We start from the raw sequence: 22,564 nt of genomic DNA on the forward strand, positions 1-22,564 counted from the left end.
GAGATCATGACCTCCCATTCTTATTTTGATTGAGAACAACCCCTGCTGGGGTTGAAAAGATTCTTGCTCAGAACTTCAGCTGGAGGGCATTTCAGGTCTTCCAGAAATAATAATGTATTAGTTTCCTGGGGCTGCCATAACAAAATACCACAAACTGAGTAGCTTAAACAACAGACATTTATTGTCTCACAGTTCTGGAGGCTAGAAGTCTGAGATCAAAGTGTCAGCAGGGCTGGTTCCTTCTGAGAGCTGTGAGGGAGAGGCCTGTTCCAGGCCTCTCTCCACCTTCTGGTAGCCTCAGGCAATTCTTGGCTTATAGATGGCTGTCTTCTTTCTTTACGTGTCTCTGCCTCTGTGTTCAAATTCCCCCTTTTCATAAGGCCATAGTCATACTGGATTAGGGGCCCACCCTAATGACCTCATCTTCACTTGATCACCTACCAAGACTCTATTTCCACAGGTCCTGGGTGTTAGGAACTTCACTATCTTTCAGAGGGACACAGTTCAGCCTGCAACAAATCCTGTCTGCCAATGGAAAGAAGATATCACTAACTAGAAATTGTGAAAATCCCCAATGAGAGGAAATTTCTTAATTTTTCCGAAAGAAGATAAGAACTATACCTTAAACATGTATAGCACTTTAAAGCTTAGAAAACATATTCTTAGACACTAACTCATGACCCTCACAGACGCCCTTTAGATTTACTAAATAAATGAAAATCAGAGAATTTGATTAAACACTTTGGGGCCACACTACTAATAAGGGTGGTGGGAGAGTTGGGGGTCTATGGTTGAAGCTGTCATCCAACTCCACAATCTTCTGCTTTCCCCAAATAAATTAGGGGTCCAGCCTGACTCATCACAGACCATGAAGCATGATGGCTGAGAAACCTCACATAGACCGAGCTGATGTCACAAAGAACCTGAATGGTCTGACCATGAGAAGGCAAAAGAAGGTGAATATATTCTCCCTCATGGAGCAGAGCATTCAAGATGAGACACAGGGGAAATAAGGAAACGCAATGCTTCCCATAAATACTGGTTATTGACAAGGGGAAAAAGGACACTGAAGACTCGCTCTTTCAGTAAGTGGGTTCATTTTCACAAAATGCTTTCTTTGATGGAATGCTTGATTTCTTAGTGTTTCTGTGATGAGTCAAGATACTCATTGTTTTATCAACAATGCATGTTGCTTCTTGAAACATGCTGAGCCCCCAGTGGAAGAGTTACTCAGAGTCTATAATAACCCCAACTTAATACTCATTGACAGGGGCACCTGGGTGGCTCAGTCGTTAAGCGTCTGCTTTTGGCTCAGGTCATGATCCCAGAGTCCTGGGATCGAGCCCCACATCAGGCTCCCTGCTCTGCAGGAAGCCTGCTTCTCCCTCTCCCACTCCCACTGCTTGTGTTCCCTCTCTCGCTGTCTTTCTCTCTGTCAAATAAATAAAATCTTAAAAAAAAATCTTTTATTCTTATTCTTGACAGATATTCATATGTACAGAATTTGGGTGGGACGCGGGGAGCTCCACAAAATGGCTCTTTGGCTGTAGACTCTATATTAAAATACAACAAAACAAACAACAAACAAAAGAGCCAGAGTATTCAAATCATATCAGTATATGTGCAACGGTAGGATTTAAAAGGCACTTTTCCTTAAAGAAAGTGTGCTTTTCCCTCGTGAGAAAAACAAAACAAAGCAAAATAAAACAAAAACACAAAACCCTCTCCTATCAGAGACACCAGGACTAACCAGGTATGGAAGGGTCAGAACTTACCCCTCTCTTCCTCTCTTTGCATCTTATCTGCAACCAGCTTCCCCTCTCTTCCTCTGTAACTCCCGATCCTGACCAGAATTTTCCTCCAGGGATCCACCAATATGGGCCTTTGAGTGGGATATCAGAGACTAGAAAGTTGTCAGTTTTCTTAAAAATCGTTCAGGCCAACGACCACTTTAAGAAAACAAACAACAACAACAACAACAACAACAAAAATCTCACAAAAACCAAAACCTAATATGGAGGGACAGCCTAGATGAGTGATTCTCCACCCTGACTATACTTTAGAATTTCTTGGGGAAGCATTTGAAATACCCGTGCCTGGACTTCACGCTAGAATATTTAAATTCCAAGATCTTGAAATGAGGCCATGAGCACTGGCTTAAAAAAAGAAAAATCTCAGATGAATCTGATGAAGAGTGACATGTTGGAACCCCTGGGCTAGATGGCCTCAATTGTTCAATTTGTAGCAAGAGAGCTGGGACCAGTGCTTGCTAACAGAAAGCTTCCTACTGCCATGCTCCGTGCTGGAGCAAGGGGTCAGAGTCTAGAGAAAGGACAAGAGGAAGAGGAAGAAAAGAAGAAATCAGAAGGAGAAGGAAGGAGAGACTGGAAGTTTTGTAAAGGTGGAATGGAAGGGTCCAAAGAATAGAGGAGCCCACTGCTCCTCAGGTCAGGCCCTGGCTTGAATAAGGATTTGACATTTGCAAAGCACGTGGCCCCATTTTCTCCCTCCATACTGACCATATATAGCATTTGCTTAACTGACTGTGTAGGAAAAGATTATGGCAGAGGAAATAGGGCAAAACTAGACCCAAAATATCTGGCTCCTGAATTTCAAACCTACTTTTAACTTTAAACCTTAGCACTATTCTACAACATGGCAGAGACACGGAACACAGTTTGTGAACCCACAATACGAATGTAAGGTGCAGAGATGACACAAACATTGGTAGGTGAAAAAAAGGTGAAGGAAGAATGAACGACTCACACGTGGTCAAGTGCACACTATCCCATTACCTTTCCAAATGCCTCTTCCTAGGATCTGCACTCAGTGCCCTCCTTGATGCATCTTTACACTTTTTGTGTTGACCCTCAGTGGAAATAGTGTGTATCCAAATAATAAATGGGGGAAATGATTAGCTAGGCCTGATGCAGCACCCAACTGGTTATCAGACCTGTTGTCTACCTTTACATCTAAGCGCAAATGTCATCTCCTCCATGAAGCCTTCCTGGACCTCCAGCAAGAATTTTAGTTGTTCACTCCAGTGCTCCCATTGCCCCATATATGTATCTCCACTAGAACCCACTGCTCCATAGTTCCTTGTATCTTTGTCTCTCTCCCCAGCAGACTGAGATTCGCAGAGTTCTTAATTGTGACTCATTTTTTTAATTCTAAAACATGTGTTCATTTATTTATTCTTCTCACATATATTTATTGATCACCATTATTAGTCAGACTCTATGGTCTGAGCAAGGCATCTTATGATCTAGTTAGAGAGATAAACAAATAAATAGGTGATTACTCTTCAGAATAAGTGGAGCAATACAAATCTCAGTTCATAACTCAGATGTGGAAGAAATATGTCTTTATTTTTTCTTTAACTTGGCTCTATTTTTTTGAGTTCCTATGTCACCAGGGAAGCTTAGCTCTCAGTTAATGTATAATTTCTCCCCCCTTTCCTAGCTTTGGTTTGGGAGCTTATAATTTACTAAGGTTTTGGAGGCAGGAGGGTCACCTGATGCTTAAGCATCTGTGTAGACATGTGCTTGTTTGGACATCCATGCAGAAAGGTAACAAGACATCTCACATTGTCACCTACCTGGCCTCTCTAGGTTGTATGGCTTTTTCTCTCAGGTCATTGTAGTGCTTAAGATTCCTGTTGAATCTGCCCTGGGAACTTGACCTCACCAGGCACTATGCCCAAGAAATTAGGATAGATCCTTCATGCCCCAACACACTTGATCCCTCTCTCTTCTCATAAACTCAATCATAGTTTTGCTGCTACTATGCTGGGATATTTTCAAAAAATCGGGTCTAGTGTCCCTTTCTGCTGGACCCAGATGTGCCAACATCTACTCTCATCAGGAAGCAGATTTTTTGGGTGGTGGTCTAAATAGGGAGCGGGATGCTTTCTTCTCTATTTCACTAAAAAAAAAAAAAAAATGGTGGTTGGTGCTACAATAGGAGCATATGAGAGGGGAAAACTGGGATTGGAAGTAGGGCATAATTTGGTGAATTCTTGCAGGAGGTAATTCTAGGCTGAGACCTGAAGTTGTCAAAGAGAAAAGAGGTGTAACCCAAAGACTGGTGTGCAGGCAGAGAGAAGAGCTTTGAGTGAAGTGAGAGGAGGGTTGGCCAAGGGACTGCCAATAGTTTGTTACGATCAGGGCATGGACCTGGAGGCAGGGAGTGATAATCAATTTGGAGGAGGGTAGGCAGCAGCCAAATCATGGAGGGTTTTGAAGTCATGCTTAGGGGTATTGGTTCGTCCTCAAGGAAAAGGGGCCTGGGGTGGAGGGCCACTCACAGATTTTTAAGTAGGAGATTGTGTGATTGATTGGCATGTTAAAAATATCAGCCTGAGTGCAGTTGAGAGAAACAAGACCTAGGGAAGTGAGACTGGTTAGGTAGCATGACACTGACAGAGGCAGGAGATGAGAGAGGGTCAAATCAGGACAGTTGTGGAGCAGGTAGAGGAGAGTGGGCATAACAGAAAGATGCTATGAAGGGAGAATCAGATTGAACTGAGCCGGTCATCAGATGTTGAGGGTGATGGAGAGAGAGGAGTCAGGTATGACGTCTCTGATTCTAGCTTGAGCAACTTGTTAGATTGGGTGGTATTCTTTAAGATAGGAAGTGTAGAAGGAGGCGCTGCTTTGGAGAATGCTTACAAATTCAGTTTGGGATACGGTAAGTTTTTAGTACCTGGGGACATCCATGTGAGGATGCGAAGGGGCCGGTTGGACACATAAGCTCAGAGCCTGGAAAAAAGATCTGGGCTAAAGGCATCATTATCACAGAGTTGTATTTGAAGCATGTGCAATAGAAGATATTTTCCTGGTTGGGTGTGTAAAGTAAGGAGGAATTAGGGCCCAGAATACAATACTGAAGAATAGCAACCATTAAGAGTAAATGGAAAAGAGAATCCCACAAAAGGGACTGAGGAGTCAGGAAAGGGCAGAGACAAGGAATAAAATTCTAGAGAGAGGGTGTCATGGAACTCAAGGGAAGAGAGGATTTTTAAGGAAGAAGAGACTGGGTGATTGGGCCAAGTGCCATGGAGAAGAAGAGAAGAGAATGGGTAACCTTCGCCGTATCACTGTCAGAAGAATGATGGAAACAGCCAGAGGCCAAGGAGCAAGTGGAACAGAAAGAAGACATCATCAGATCATCTGAAGCCCCTGCTTAAAACTCTTCATTGGGCTCCCATCACATTTAGGACAAAACCTGAAATCCTCTACAGGACCTAAAAGGCCCCCATGATCTGTTCTTTGCCCATCTCTACGACTATATTGTTCCTACTTTCTCCCTTGACCACTCCTAGAGGACCCAGGCCTCCTTCCTGCCCTTCAAACACACCAAGCTCATTCCTGTTCCAGGACTTTTGCATTTTCTCCTCCTTTGCTCTAATGCGCTCCCCCAGATACTTTCAGGCTTGCCTCCTTACATTTTAGGTCTCAAGTCAAAAGTCACCTCACCCCAAGAGCTCTTCCCTGAGCAATCTAGAGGGCACGTCACCACCACCCCACTCATTGCCCCCCTTACCACACAATCCTATTTTAGCTTCTTTATATTATGTATCAATTCTCCACATTTGAATATTCATTTATTTGTCTGTATTTATTTTATGTTTCCTTCCATGAAATGTACATTCCTTAAAGTCAGGGACTCCATCTACTGTGTCTGAAATTATATTTCCAGCACTTAAAGCAGTGCTGAGTAAATATTCAATGACTATTTCTGGGTTCATTGGAAGTGTTAGTGACATATGAAGAACACTTTTAAAAAATTACCAGGCAGGAGCTCAGGAAGATAGTAGAGTGGGAGTAGGAGGACGCTGAGCTCACCTGGCCCCACATTTACAACAAGAAAGCACCCACATCCAGGTAATAAGCTAGAGAGTGATCCAAAGACTCGCAGAACAGACTCCACAACTAAATACAGAGAAGAAGCTACATCTGAAAGGTTAGGAAGTTCAAAAACCAGAGGGGCTGAATTCTCAAAGTTTGTAAAATCAGGGGGACATGGAGCCTGGAGCTTTAAAAGTCAGCTGACTCAGCACCCGATGAGACAGGAAGGCAAGTTGTAGCTGGGTTACTGCCCTTAAAGAGACAGCAGCCTGCCCAGAGAGGCAGCATAAAAACGGCAGTTTACATACACAATGCCAGAACAAATGGGTGACAGACCTGTTCATATTGATTTTGGATCATGTTGAGGGTTCTCTGAAAACAAGGGAGCTGGTAGGTGCCATTTTCTTTCTTTCTTTCTTTCTTTCTTTTAGATTTTATTTATTTATTTGACAGAGAGAGACAGTGAGAGAGGGAACACAAGCAGGGGGAGTGTGAGAGGGAGAAGCAGGCTTCCCGTGGAGCAGGGAGCCCAATGCGGGGCTCGATCCCAGGACCCTGGGATCATGACCTGAGCTGAAGGCAGACGCTTAACTGAGCCACTCAGGTGCCCCTGGTAGGTGCCACTTTCCTTCCCTGACCCCCAGCATAAACACAGAGCCACCTGCGGGAGGTGGTGCTGCCCAGATACTTGCTACCTAACGTGCTAACAGTGACCACATGCACAAGTTCTACTGAGGACTCGCCCACTCCAAGCCAGCTGGCCTCAGCGCTGGGCTCAGGCGAATTTTGTTAAGGCCACTCATGTACCCCACTCAGCCACCAGGTGAACAGTTACTACCCCACATGTTGTGCTCAGCCTCATGCCCCTGGCCACCCTGGCACACATCCCCCGGCTGCCATAGCACCTCCAGGGATCCAGCATAGGACTTGTGGCCCAGTGAAAATTTTGCTAACACCACCACCCTGCTCTCAAGTTCCCCAGTGGGCATGCCCCCTCACAACTGGCCTGCCTGGATCTCACTAACACAACAGAGAGCAAGTACAGCCCCCAACAGGTAGAGTCAGTGCAGATGACCATGCTGAAAGGAAAAGTGACTCAGACACAACACCCATAGGATACTCTCCTGAATGCCAGGTTCTGGTGAACAGGGCACACTGCACTGAAGGGCACCTCTTCTTCATAAAATCACTACTTTCAAGAGCAAAGGACACTTTCCTAACACACAGACTTCCTTAACACACAGAAACAGACACAGAGAGGCAGACAAAATGAGACGACAGAGAAATGTATGCCAAATGAAAGAACAGGACAAAGCCACAGCCAGAGATCTAAGGGAATTTAAACAATGATCATAAGGTTATTCACCAGACCTGAGAAAACAGTGGAAGGCATGAGTGTGACCCTTAACACAGAGATGAGGAGTAACAGCAGAGATAAATGGCTCAATAAATGAAATGAAAGCAGGATGGAGGAAGCACAGGAATGAATTAGTGATCTAGAAGACATACTAATGAAAGTAATCAAGCTGAACAAAAGAGAGAGAAAAGAATTATGCAAAATAAGAACAGACTTAGGAAACTCAGTGATTCCATCAAATGTAGTAACTTTCATATTATAGGAGTCCCAGAAGAAGAGAGAGAAAAGAAGGCAGAAAATTTATTTGAAGAAATAATAGCTGAAAAGTTCTCCAGTGTGGGGATATCCAGATCCAGGAGGCACAGAGAATGCCCAACAAAATCAACAAAAGCAGACCAAACCAAGACATATTGTAATTAAGTTTGCAAAATATAGTGATAAAGAAAAAAATTTAAAGCACAAGACAAAAAAGTTATTAATTTATAAGGGAAAAATCATAAGGCTAGCAGGAGATTTTTCAACAGAAACTTTGCAGGCCAGAAGGGAGTGGCATGATATATTCAAAGCACTGAATGGGAACACTCTGCTGTTAAGAATATACTCTATCCAGTTAGGTGATCATTCAGAATAGGAGGATGGAGTTTTTCAGACAAACAAGAACTGAAGGCATTCATGACCACTACACCAACTCTGTAAGAAATATTAAAAGGAACTCTCGGAGTGGAAAGGATAAACCAAAAGTGACAATATAGAAGTAGGAAACACAAAAGCAGTAAAAAAAAAATATTTCTGTAAAACACCAGTTAAGGAACTCTCAAAAAAAGGATATAAAATATAACATATATCTAAAATGTGGAGAAGAGAGAAGAGTGGATTCAAACTTAAATGACCATCAACTTAATATAGACTGCTATATATAGAAGAGATTATACACAAACACATTGGCTTTGAATGACATACTGGACCAGATGGACTTAACAGGTATATTCAGAACATTCCATCCGAAAACAGTAGATTACATAGTCTTTTCAAGCGTACATGGCACATTTTCCAGAATAGATCACATATTAGCCCACAAAACAAACCTCAACAAATTGAAGAAGATTGAAATCATACTATGCATATTTTCTGACCACAATGTTATGAAACTAGAAGTCAACCACAAGAAAAAATCTGGAAAGACCACAAATAAATTACTTACTAAACAATGAATGGGTCAACCAGGAAATAAAAAAAGAAATAAAAAAGTCTATGGAAACAAATGGAAATGAAAACACAAAGATCCAAAACCTCTGGGTTGCGGCAAAAGTGGTTCTAACAGGGAAGTTTACAGCAATACCTCAATACCTTCTTGCTACCTTACGAAGCAAGAAAAACCTCAAATAAGGAACCTAATGTAACACCTAAAGAAACTGGAATAAGAACAACAAACAAAACCTGAAACCAGCAGAAGGAAGAAAATAATAAGGATTAGAGCAGAAAGAAATGATGCAGAAACTAAAAAAACAATAGAACAGATCAATGAAATCAGGAGCTGCTTCTTTGAAAAAAATCAGTACAATTGATAAACCTCTAGTCAGACTTATCAAGAACAAAAGAGAAAGGGCTCAAATAAAATTACAAACGAGACAGAAGAAATAACAACCAACACTACAGAAATACAAACAGTCATAAGAGAATATTATATGAAACTATATGTCAGCAACTTGGACAATCTAGAAGAAATGGATAAATTCCTAGAAACATATAAACTACCAAAACTGAAACAGGAAGAAATAGAAAATTCGAGTAAAGCAAAGAAATTGAGTCAGTAGTCAAAGAACTCCCAGCAAACAAAAGTCCAGGACTAAAGGGCTTCACAGGTGAATTCTACCAAACATTCTACCAAAACCTACTCTTCTCAAACTATCCCAAAAAATAGAAAATGAAGGAAAACTTCCAAATTCATTCTATGAGGACAGCATTACCCTGACACCAAAACCAGATAAAGTCACCAGGCCAATAAATCACTGATGAGCATGGATGCCAAAATTCTCAGTAAAATACTAGTGAGCTAAATTTAACAATACATTAAAAAAATCATTTGTCACACTCAAGTGGGATTTCTTCCTGGGTTGCAAGGATGGTCCAATATTTGCAAATCAATCAATATGATACATCATATCCATAAAAAAAGGATAAGTACAATATGATCATTTCGATAGATGCAGAAAAGGCATGTGACAAAGTACAACATGTATTCATGATAAAAATCCTCGACAAAGGTTTATAGGGAACATACCTCAACATAATAAAGGCCATCTATAAAAAACCCACAGTGAACACTATCCTTAATAGGGAGAGAAAGGGAGAGCTTGTCCCCTAAGGTCAGGAATAAGGCAAGGATGTCCACTCTCACTACTTTTATTCAACATAGTACTGGAAGTCCTAGCCACAGCAATCAGACAAGAACAAGAAATAAATGGCATCCAAATCGGTGAGGAAGAAGTAAAACTTTCACTATTTGCAGATGTCATGATACTATACATAGAAATCCGGAAAAACTCCACCAAAAAACTGCCAGAACTAATAAACATGGGGTGCCTGGGTGGCTCAGTTGGTTGGGCATCTGACACTTGGTTTCATCTCAGGTCATGATCTTGTGGTTGTGGGATTAATCCCCACATTGGGCTCTGCACTCAGTGTGGAGTCTGCTTTGTATTCTTTCCCTCTGTTTCTTTCTGCCCCTCTCCCTCCCACTCATACATGGGCATGCTTTCTCTTTCTCTAAAGTAAATAAATAAATAAATAAATAAATAAATAAATAAATAAATCTATCTTAAAAAAAACCCTAATAAATGAATTCAGTAAATTATAGGACACAAAACTGATGTACAGAAATCTGTTGCATTTCTATACACTGATAATGAAATGGCAGAAAGAAAAATTAAGAAAACAATCCCATTTACAACTGCACCACAATTAATAAGATACCTAGGAATCAAACCTAACCAAGACATGCAAGACCTGTAATCTGAAAACTATAAAACACTGATGAAAGAAATTGAAGACAATGCAAAGAAATCGAAGGACATTCCACATTCATGTATTTGAAGAACAAATGTTGTTAACATGTCTATGCTACCCAAAGCAATCTATATGCTTATTGCAATCCCTATCAAAACACCAACAGCATTTTTCACAGAGCTAGAACAAACAGTCCTAAAGTTTGTATGGAAACTGAATAGCCAAAGCAAACTTGGGGGGGGGGGAGCAAAGCTAGAAGCATCACAATTCTAGACTTTAAGTTATATAACATAGCTGTAGTAATCAAAACAGTATGGTACTGGCACAACAATAGACACATAGATCAAAAGAACAGAATAGAAAATCCAGGAATAAACCCACAATTATATCATCACTTAATCTTTGACAAAGGAGGCAAGAATATTCAATGGGAAAAAGACATCCTCTTCAACAAGTGGTGTTGGGAAAACTGGACAGCAACATGCAAAGAATGAAACTGGACCACTTTCTGACATTGTACACAAAAATAAGTTCAAAATGGATTAAAGACCTAAATGTGAGAACTGAAACCATAAAAATTCTAGAGGAGAACACAGGTAGTAATTTCTCTGACATTGGCCATAGCAACTTCTTTCTAGATATGTCTCCTGAGGTATGGGAAACAAAAGCAACAATAAACTATTGAGACTACATCAAAATAAAAAGCTTCTGCATGGTGAAAGAAACAATCAACAAAACTCAAAGGCAACCTATGGAACGGGAGAAGATATTTTCAAATGACATATCCAATAAAGGGTTAGGATACAAAATATATAAGAAACCTTATACAACTCAACACTCAAAAAGCAACAAATCCAATTAATAAATGGGCAGAAGGCATGAACAGACATTTCTCCAAAGAAGACATACAAATGGCCAAAAGATACATGAAGAGATGCTCATCATCACTTATCATCAGGGAAATGCAAATCATAACTACAATGAGGTATCTCACACCTGTCAGAATGGCTAAAATCAACAACACAAGAAACAACAGGTGTTGGCAAGGATGTGGAAAAAAAGGAACCCTCATGTACTCTTGGTGGGAATGCAATGTGGAAAACAGTATGGAGGTGCCTTAAAACGTTGAAAATAGAATTACCATATGATCCAGCAATCGCACTACAGGGTATTTACCCAAAGGATACAAAAACACTAATTCAAAGGGATACCTGCATACCAATGTTTATAGCAGCATTATTTACAATAGCCAAAATATGGAATCAGCCCAAGTGTCCATCGATACACACACACACAAAACACACACAGAGGAATATTATTCAGCCATAAAAAAGCATGAAATCTTGCCATTTGCAATAACGTGGATGGAGCTAGAGAATATAATGCGAAGTGAAATAAGACAAGTACCATATGATTTCACTCATATGTAGATTTAAGAAACAAAACAAAGGGGAAAAGAAAAGAGAGAGAGAGAGACAAACCAAGGAACAGACTCTTAACTATAGAGAACAAACGGCTGGTCACCAGAGGGGAGAGGGGTGGGGGGATGGGTGAAATGAGGGGTTAAGGAGTGCACTTACTGTGATGAGCACAATGTGGTGTGTGGAATGGTTGAACTGCTATATTGCATATCCAGTGCTCACTTTGGCAGCACATATGCTATATTGCATATCCATAACTAATATAACCCTGTATGCTAACTAACTGGAATTAAAATAAAAACTTAAAAAAAAAAGTTACCAGGCAGTATTGAAGACCTGGCTTAGATTTGGGACTTTGAGTCTCTGGTAGCACCAATCTTGGCTGATTCTATGAGGGTAGAAAGTGGTGAGTATGGCACTGACCCGCAGTCGTAGTTTTACTGTGACTCTTGGGAGGAAAATGATGGAACAGATGGGGGGTGTGGTCTGGGCTACATGGGGAAGGAAGTAGAGAGAAGGGCACTCCTCTACAGGGGAAAGGTCAAAGTCAAAGATGAAGAATCACAGAATGGGGGTCCTGGGGGCTGGACTTTAAAACATATAGTGATGTCTGCACTCCCACTCAATTCTAATATACAGCCAGGGTTGAAAACCCCTGAAGGCAGAGAACAAATGTATCAGATTGACCAAATTAAAACTTGGCACGCTGCTCAAATAGTGAGCCTTAAGTTGTTCCAAAGGCTCATTTTTCTGATGCAACACACTAAGCTTTACATTGAAGGAATAAGCTCATATATGTCTAAATGCCTAAAAGAATCTTCAATGTCATAATTAAACCAAACCACCAAAAATAATGCAGGACCTGGAACTACAAAATGAAGCAAAAGGCTTTCAGGTGAAGTGCTTCAGTTTGGAAAGTTATAGGAAAATTTCTCATTTTCAGTTTTTATACCTCTATTTTATGTATTTTAATGCCCATAGCGATGGGCTCCTAGAGATTTGCTCAGGCACACACACACACACACACACACACACACACAGCGCAACAGCCCCTTGACCAAGAGCAGTCTAAAAGGTAGGGTTTTTTTCTTCCCCCTCTCTTGTTCCATATTCCTTTGAAATCTACACCATATTTGGGTTGAAAGAGATGTTCTATATATTTTTCAGTAAGCGGTAGATCCTGTTTGCTAAATAAATGCTCAATCAGCATGTGTCAGTTTAAACTTCCTCATGCTATCTCCCCGATTCAAATTTGATAATACAGATCTTTAAAGATATACCTTTTAATGAAGTGTTATCATGCTGCTAAATTTTCTTCTACTGTATAGAAATTAAAAGCAACATTTCTCTGGCCTAGAGCTAACTTTTTATGACTCCCTTGGTATTCTCTTTTTTTATCTTGATTTTTTAAGATGTTCAAATAAGTGATTTTTCTTTTTGCTTTACACATTTTCACATATGTTGCCTTGATCTTTCACATCTTTTACCCATATGGGAGACTGCCTAAGAAATAAAGGATCTGTGTTTAATTATCTCATGGGGACAATTTAAAGGGAAATCCAGAGCTTCTCCTCTGTAGTTCTACCTTAAAGAGGAATAAGAAGCAATGGTGAGTTTATAGCTTTTGGCTGTTGATAGAGATTTCTCAGAATTCCCTCTGTGAGAGTACTAATCCCACCTGTTCACTTGGGTACGTCCCAAGCTCATTGATTCAGACCTTAATTTGTGAACATTCACATCAGGGCTGGGCTGACATATATGGCATCCATTTCACAAAGGTTTGCTTAGCAAATTTGCAAGATATAAAAAAAGATAAAAGAGAGAGTTTGAATTGAGACCAAACTAATTTTATGCAACTTTGCACACTTAACAATTATGTAATATTTCTATAATTTAGCTTTAATAATTTTAAAGCTGAGTTTTTAAAAGTCTAGAATCAGAGAGTTGACATTTTACAGTTAAAACTGGACCGAGAGAGCTCAAATGGTTGACCCAAGATCATGCGTCTGGTTGGGGGAAAGCCAAGGGTAGGAGGCAAGTTCACAGACTCACTAATACACCATCTTGCCTTTGCATTTAATCACCAAAAACAGGTCCCCAGGAAACTTCCACTAGTTCGAGTTGTTTTTGTTCTTGGATATAATAATGCTTCTCATAAAACACATTCTACCATCTAGAACTTTCCCCCCCAAATCCCTTCCTGTTGGCCAGTCACATTAATGAGGGTCTACTCTATTCTGCTCTAGTATCAAATGTATCATTGTAAAAGGTTTTCTTGTCCACGTGAATAAATGAATCCAGAGAAATGAATAACAGGTTGATGTTCTTAGGAAAAATTCACCTTCCATGTATATGTATTAATCAGGTCCTTTTCTGTGGTAAGAGACTGAAATTGATATTTTTGGCTCCCATCAGTGGGGAGGATACTGGGGCAGCACACAGGATTGAAGGAAGAATTCCAGGAACCAGGGACAGGAATAGGCACTCATATGTCATTTCTGCTTACCTTTGCTTGGCTTCATTCTATAGACAGACTCCTGCCAATATCTGGGAAGATGACCGCCAGTGGCTGGAGATTTATACTGAATTAGCAACACCACTATAAATGATGGCTTCCAAATCCGTTTCTTGAAGCTCAAAAAAAGTCTCTGATGGGTTCTTCCTAGGTCATAAATCCCACTGTGTCCAGAGGAAAATGACACCAAAGTCGTCTCAGATATCGCAAGATGGATCAGAAGTGAATACAAAAGTGCAAAGAGGGGGCACGAAAAAGCTTCATAGAGAGACAGCAACGACAACCACCAAAGTCAACTATAGAACATATAGAAGGAGTTACTGATTTGAGGAGCTGGAAGAAGGCTCATCTAGTCCCTGGGCATTATTCCACTGACTTACCTCTTTAATGGAGATATTTGCAAAAATTCAGATGTTCAGTTCCCATCCCAGAGTGACTGAATCAGAATTTCTTAAGTTGGAGGCCAGGGGGAGCTAATTATTGAAATAGCACAGCAGGGGACTCTGCCACGTCTCTAGTTAAGAACCACTGTTTTTCAGTCATTATCATCAGGAGTCTATTTTCCGGGATGGATAACATATCAAGTATTCATCAGCCATCAATATCTTATCATGATTAGTTCAACAGATTAGCCTAATTCATTTAGCTGAATTTCAAAAGCATGAAATGTAGGATGAATACAATTTGATGAGGATGAAAAGAGGAACTGGGGCTGGCACTAATGGGGCTTGGCCTGGGCTACAGAGAGGTGGGATGTGGCATTACAGTGGGGCCCTGCACAGTTAGAAATGATCTTAAACTCATATTCCAATTCTGACCACAGTCCATTATTCTAACTCCCTCACATCCTCATTGTTTGCAACTTCTCCTCAGTCTTAAACTTCCAGTTCACGATTTCTCAGTTTTGTTTTCTAAATTTATACTGGCCTCATTCTACTCTCCCACTAGCCTAGACTGTAGAGCTGATTCAACTCCTTTGTAACTTCCTCCTTTTAGGACCCCCAGCCCACCAGACCTCAGTCCTTGATCGGTGCCATATTTTGCTTTATTCCCTCCTTCTTGCCAGGTGAGGCTCACTGTTGAGGAAATCGTACAATGACACTCCAAGGTTTTGATTTATTATGCTACCTCTTTATCTTATTATCATTAGGGACTAGGTCATACCTGCCCTGTTCTCATCAAGCCACCACTCAAGGTCCATCCACCGCAGGTCCATCATATCCTTCCTTCCCTACTTCACTGAGAAAATTGGGGCCATCCAGCCCACCAACTTGAACATCAAATTTCTCTGAATCTAGATGTGGACCCTTACTTATCACTTTCTCTTTATTCGCAGAGAATGAAGCATTCCTCTTTTTGTTCATGGTAGCATCTCTACACGCTCCTGACCAGCAGAACTCTTCTGTGGGTCCTGTTTTCTCTCTCTCTCTATTCCTTCTCTTTCTCTTTGTGGGGTACGTGTTGTTTGCCTTCTACTTACACATTGGACCTCGTTAGGGGTCTATTCATGGTCCACTCATCTCCTCCCTTTAGATTATTGCCTTGGGTGATCTCATATATTCTTATATTTTTAACCACCAATTTCAGACTGATGATTCACACATATTTTCAGCCCTAGCTTCCTTCTAGATAGTCCTTGGATGTTCCATGGGCATGTCAATCTTAACATATCTAGAACTGACTGTATCATCTTTTCTGCCAAAGCTTTAGATTCTTAATCCCAGCTAATTGTACCACACTCTCTCAGGAATTCAAGTTCAGAAAACTTCAAGTTACCCACTGTATCTCTGTCAATCGCCTCTGCTCACCTCAACCTCTATATCTAATTGGTTATGAAGTCTTACTGATATCACCACTTAAATATATCTCTAACTTCTTTCCTTCTCTCTGACCCTCTGTAACCACATTACTGGTTCAGACCTTCATCGCCTTTGCTTGGACAACTGCAGTAACATTACAATTAGTCTCCCTGCTGTTATAAATCGATCCTCTATTCTTCAGCCAGAGTGATGTATGTAAGAGGTAATTCTGATTTTTATTCTTTCTGTTTAAAATTTTACAGTGGATTGACATTACCTACTGAATCACCATCTGGTTCCTGATTATGACATAAAAGATCTCCCATGATGTACTAGTCCCCAGCCAGCCACTGTATCACATTTTATGTGCAAGTAACATACAACTGATTGCAGTTCTCTCTATACCCTGTGCTAGCCTTCATGCCTTGATCAGATGATTCTCTCTTCCTGGAATTCCTTTCCCATGATTTGCTGGACCAATTCCTACTCATCCTTTATGACTTAGCTCAGGAGTCATCTTTTTCAGGAAAATGTGGTTAGTCCTCCAGGTTAGGAGAAGTGCCCCAGTTCTGCAGTGTCTCTCTTGATAGATCGTAAGCTTTATCAGGACAAGAGTCACTTCTTTAACCTCTGTCTATGTTCTTACTCTGTAGTACAGATGCCAAGCTTATAATAAATATCTGTTTTACTGAGTTGAGGATAACTTGCTGAAACAATTCCAAAAGGAAGTAGTAAGAAGTAAGAAAACAAAAACTCCCTGTGCTTACTTTATAATTTTGTTTAGAGTAGAGCATATACTTGGTGAGTGGAAGGAATGATGGAGAGGAGAGGGCATGATTAGCACCACAGATGACAGCTCTGTGTATAGATACAGACTCTAATAGAAAACAAAAATTAGAAAAGAAGAATCAGGACCTGGACAAGGGGAATGGCAGAGGTAGAAAGCTTGTATCAGACAGTCACCTGCTTCAAATCCTCTTGACTTTACTGGTTTCCGGGGCCTTCGGCCACTTCTTCCTGCCTGGTTGTTGCTTCAGCAAACTCTTAAGAGCTCCAACCTGCCAGCACTTTGCATCATGTTCCTACCACATTACTTCTTATCCCCTACCCTCCGGCTTTGCTTTTGATGCTGAGGGGTGAGATGCCCCCATGCATCAAGGATTCGTGATTGCCCCATGGGTATTCGTGATTGCCCCATGGGTATTCGTGATTGTCCCATGCCCCACGCATGTGTAGCCCTGGAAGATTGGGGGCAACTGCTGCATGGACCAAATATTTGACCAATTGGTTATGGGAGCTGGCACACAAATTTTTACTCCCTACTTCCCACAGAAGTAGGATGGATTGTTTGAAGATGAAACTATTCATACAGCACTTTCAAAAACACCCCCAGGAGACTGAATAATCAATCATGCTGAATACCAAGCAGCAGTCTGCTTACTAACACACTCTGCATGGGCTCTCTTTTTTTCTGCCTCACTTCCTCTTTCCCTCATCTTGCTTCCCTTGCACTGTACTCCCTAATACAGCAGCATATACTTTTTTATTTATTTTATTATTATTGTTTTAATCCTAGGCTCTGCTCCCTGGGGAACCCAGGATAAGCAAGTTGCTACCAGGTATGGCCCTTGAAAACACACCCTAAGGATAGCGTTTTGGAAACTCTTGATTTGGAATTAGCCCTAAGGAGATCCAGAAGAAATGAATAAATTACATGAACAAGTGGCTTGATCTACCTTGTCATCTACTTCTAAAGTGCTAATACTTGTCCTTCAATTCACACCTATAGCATCATGGTGGTGGTGGTAGGGTTTTGTATGATCAGTTGAATGTGTTGGGGCTGTTTTATACTTCATTGATAGGTCAGCATGATATATTGATACTAGTATAAATTAGACTAGTCTTACATTTTAGCTCCAATCAAGCATAACCCCAAAAGACAGTGATGAAGGGAAATACTTTCATTGAGCAGACCTTCTGGCAGTATATTTAGTTGTTCCTGTTAGATTGATGGAGAAGTGGTCTGAGATAGGGACAGCCCTTCCATCTTTGGTAGCCCTGGTGCAGGTGTAATGGATCCATGAACAGAGTAGCCATGGTGGCAGGGATGGAAGTTAAACATGAGCCCAACAGCATGCCCGCCCCCCCCCACCAAGATGTATCTAGATATTGCTAGTGCTGACTACCCAGCCTCCCAGAAGCAGAGCTTGATGCTGAGCCTTCCTATGCACCATTCCTTGAGGAGCCAGGTCAGATACTAGTGCAGGTCCCTTACACCAGACCCTTCCATCCTGATAGACATAGCAGTTTGTGGTTCACCTTCCTTCCTGTCAGGGCCTCAACCTATTGACCTATCTTATATAAGAACATCTTAGACATGTTTTCTGACAAAGGAAGTGCAACCATGAGCACACAGCAAGAGAATTCTCCCATTATTCTATCTTAATCCTTATCTAGAAAGAGCTGCTCTTATGGAGCAAAGGACTGGCCTGTCAAAGGCTCAGCTAAGGCACCAGCTTAGGGAAAACATCCTACAGGTCAGTGTGTGATACTATATATATTAGTATACATGCAGTTCTTACTAACCAGTGTCTGATATGTTATGTTCTTAGTAGCTAGAATATATGAGCCTGGGAACCAAAAAGACAGAAATAGGATTGGCCCCTCTTGCCATCGTCCAAAGGCCAAGTTATCACATTTATGGTTCTGGCCCCTGTAATCTTAGTTTCTACTAGCTTAGATGCTCTGGTTTCCAGGATTGGTGGCTGGGACACGTCCACCGGGGTCCTTGGTTTCTCAGGCCAGTATGTCAAAAGCCAAGAAAGCAGTCCTTGTAAATTGGTAGCTCGATCCTATCATGTGGTACCAGAAGGGGCAGGGAGAGTATGTCTGGAATCCAGGGATAAACTGTAGTGTCTCCTGGTGCTTTCGTGTTGAGTGGGGAGAGAAATGGACAGTTATAGCAACTACAGCCCAACAAGGAAAAGACAACCAGTGCCTCAGCCACGAAGCTTTGGTCAGCCCTCCAGGTAAGCAACACAGACCAGCCGTAGTGCTGGTTGAGCATAAGGGGAATCCAGAACGGGGGGTGGGGAATGATCTATCACAGCTTCAAGACCAACTGCAAGAATGGGGTTGTAGTTACTTCTGATAGACTCATCTATCTCCGGGGCCCTTGGCCCCTGGCTCTGGCTTAGCCACTGCTGCATAACCAGCCCTGCTTGGGTTCTGGCCAATTTCCTGCAGGCACCACCCAAGAGCAGACTTTGTTACTGCAGCAAGCATCCCTGCCATCATGCCCTGGGCCTTCTATTTTTATAAGAACTGAAGCAAGAGAGGCCTTGAGACTTGCTCATTGCCACGTTTGTGCACTCAGATGTATGGGGCAGTTATCCCATGAAGTGGAACTTGACCAGTGAGAGATGGGAACTGGCAGAGAACGTCTTCCTCTCTCCTTCCCCAGACACATGGTCTGAAGTTACACTTGTTCACATGGCTCCTTGGATGACAGTCCTACCAGATCAAGCAACCAGTGACACTCAGTCCCAAAGTGGTCAGCTTGGTAATGATAACCTGCCCTATATTGGGTCTCACATCCCCTTCTTATTCCCCTTTTCCCTTAATCCCACTTTCCTGGGATTGTATTCTCTAATAAAATATTACACATAAGCTTTTGCCTCAGGCTTTACTTTCTGAGAAGCCCAGCCAAGGCTGAATTAAGAACGTAGAGATTTGAGGTAGAGTGAGTTTGTACAGAGGAGCTAGAAGCAGATGTTTAGCCGGACAGCGGGGGAGAGGGGAGATGTGTTGGGGAAGTGGGGGAGGGGCCTTTTCTCTTCTGGACTGTTTTCCAATTCGAGACATTTTGAAATATTGGCATGAGGATTTATAATATTATTAAAAAGGCATTAGGAAGAGTGGAAAGTAAGATTATGAGACACGTAAAGAAGGGGAACATTTCCTTTGTGCTTTGGCCTTGACCCGTCTCAGAAGACACTTTGTGCAGAGCACATGTGCAGTGCAATGTAGTGCCACTCTATTGTTTGATTAGGGTTTATTTATTTTTATTTTTTAAAGGTTTCATTTCTTTTTGAGAGAGAGAGCACAAGTAGAGGGGAGGGGGCAGAGGGACAAGCAGACTTCCTGCTGAGCGGGGAGCCTGACGGGGCTCCATAGGGATCCCAGGACCCTGAGATCATGACCTGAGCCAAAGTCAGACACTTAACTGACTGAGCCACCCAAGCGCCCCTTTGATTAGGTTTTAATGAGCAATTGTGTCGGAGCCTTGAAATGTTCTGCCACAAGCCTGTGTGTTTATCCCTCTTATGTGGAAGCCCAGCTTAGGCGTGTGGAAATGGCTAAGTGTGAAGGCATGGCATGGGATCTGTGCCAATTTGTCAAATGGAATTTGTATGGAAAGTGTGCCTTTTAAAAACTCCTGTTTGAAAGACAGTTTGATTTGTAATTTTTAAAGGACATATGATTTCCCTTTCAAATGTGAACTATTGGGGTTTTATTGTCATTGTACCCAAGAAAGTGTAGCATAAACAACCTCACAGCAAAACATGTTAATCTTCCTGAAGAGTCCCACTGACATCTACTTTCCTTTTCTTCCCTTTTGAATTTTTACATGACCCCAGAGTGGCTCTGTTACTAATAGGCACGAATGGCTGAATGCACACTAAAAGCATGGGGCGCTGCTAGTCTGTGGGTTACCATTTAAAACTCTTTCAGATAGTAGCACAGCATGAAATGCTAATTCATTACATCCACAATACCATCCATTAGTGCTTTCTCATCCTGGAATTTAAATAGTCCAAAGCTCAGAGAGTCACTAAAGAGAGTAATTAATACAATAGCACAATTCTCCATGGTTCAGGTGATATGATGGACTGACTTACCTGTCACAAATAAGTATTATAGGAGCCAGTCTCCTTCTGGTTTGCATTTTTAATCAGCCTCCTCCTTCTCCATGTTCCACTGTTCTTTTTCTGGCTGGATTTTATATTTTTGCTGAGTGAGGGTACATTTGACCCTCTGTTCCCATGATCATGCTTCATGCTATTTAAAATAGCTCCACAGTTTGAATGGCGGCACCATTGCAAAAACTATGCACAAAAGGGACATTGTGTATAGGTTTGGGTCTCACCTGTCATTATCTACCTTTCTACCTGCTCTCCCTTGAAGGGGAGCAGAATTTGTCACCCCCAAATATGCCTGTTTGGCATAAGGATTATTTTGGGCTGATTATTTTTAAGAACTAGCAGACGCAGGGAACACTCTGACAACCAAGTGACCTTCTTGCAAGAGCTTTTAGATTTATAAGGGAAATCTCCATTTGTCAGGCTGTCTTCCTCTCTGTACTAGGAAGGGAAGGATGACTAAGTCCCTAGAAACTTCTCAATGGACAAGGCAACGATTTAGATCTCTGCAACAACCTTACTCTTGTTACTTGTTATTTCCTGGTAACATCCCAGTGACAGGCCTTGCCCACTGGCAACATCTGTCCTTTGTCTCTAGCTGAAACTGGTGTGAAGGTGATGGCTTGGGCCATTTTTGGGGAGTTCCTGTTTTCCTGGGTCTGTCCCATGTATACAGGAAGTATGCATGTTATTAAAGTTTTGTTTGTTTTTCTCTAGTTCATCTGTCTTTTTATTACAGAGGAGTCTCAGCCGAGGACCTAAAAGGAAAATTATTTTTCCTCCTCTTCCAATCTGCTTCATCTTCTTTCATATTCAGGGTACAGATTCCTTATAAAGGAGCTATTCAGTCCTAAGACCCTTTAGAGATAGTTTTCTTGACCTAGGAAGCCTGCCAGTTTGTGTGAGCTGCACGGCCTCCCTATCATACTCAAAGACTCTGACTCTTTGGGATCTAATTTCTATGCCCATTATCAAATATATCTCATAAGCAACTTCACACAGCTCACTACAAGGGGTATGGTTGCTTTTGTGCAGAGTAAGTGGGGGGTTAAAAATCTTTTGCAAATGGTTGGAACTGTTCAAGTGACTTATTTGCATAGGAGAGAAACAGGTGCCCCATAAATACAAGTTTGGCCAGCATTTTAAACTTAGCAACACACCTTCCCATGCCTTATCTCATTTGATTCCCACAACTGTTCTCTGAGTTCAACAGGGCAAGTATCATCAGGTATATTTTTTAACAGACAAACTGAAGCTCAGAGACATTAGGAGATTGCATATAGAAAATCTTGGATTAAATCTAGGACTTCTAACATGAAGTTTTAATTTCTAATCTGAAGGCCTAAGGCTAACCAGAAATGACAGCTCTAAAAACACGGCTGTTTTTCACATCGTTGCTTTATCCTTCTGGTCCCTACATCTCTGGTCATTCCTCCTCTGTCTCTTGTTGGATCATCATCCTTCTCTACCCAACCTCTAATGTTGAAATGCCTCGGAGCTCAGTTTTAGAATCTCTCCTTTCACTCCTGATTTTAGGCTGTCTCATCAGTCTCAATGGCTCCATTTATTATCTATATGCTCAGAATTCTCAATTTATATCACACACTCAGATACCTTTAATATTAGAGTTCTCCAGAGAAACAGAATTCAAAAGATACATATGTACACACACACACACACACACACACACACACA

At 41.4% G+C, this 22,564-nt stretch overlaps 1 long non-coding RNA gene across 1 annotated transcript; it reads left to right on the plus strand.

Moving 5' to 3' along the window:
- The first annotated feature begins 976 nt into the window (after window positions 1–976).
- On the plus strand, window positions 977–17,665 carry LOC141370486 (uncharacterized). The gene is made up of 3 exons (XR_012374543.1): window positions 977–1,085; window positions 14,300–14,464; window positions 17,524–17,665. It is a non-coding gene; the product is annotated as an uncharacterized lncRNA (long non-coding RNA).
- Window positions 17,666–22,564: the final 4,899 nt, after the last annotated feature.

This window comes from Callorhinus ursinus, unplaced genomic scaffold (genome assembly GCF_003265705.2).
Source record: "Callorhinus ursinus isolate GAN/ISIS: 27379988/994484 unplaced genomic scaffold, GSC_fseal_2.0 scaffold36, whole genome shotgun sequence".
NCBI classification, from domain to species: domain Eukaryota; kingdom Metazoa; phylum Chordata; class Mammalia; order Carnivora; family Otariidae; genus Callorhinus; species Callorhinus ursinus.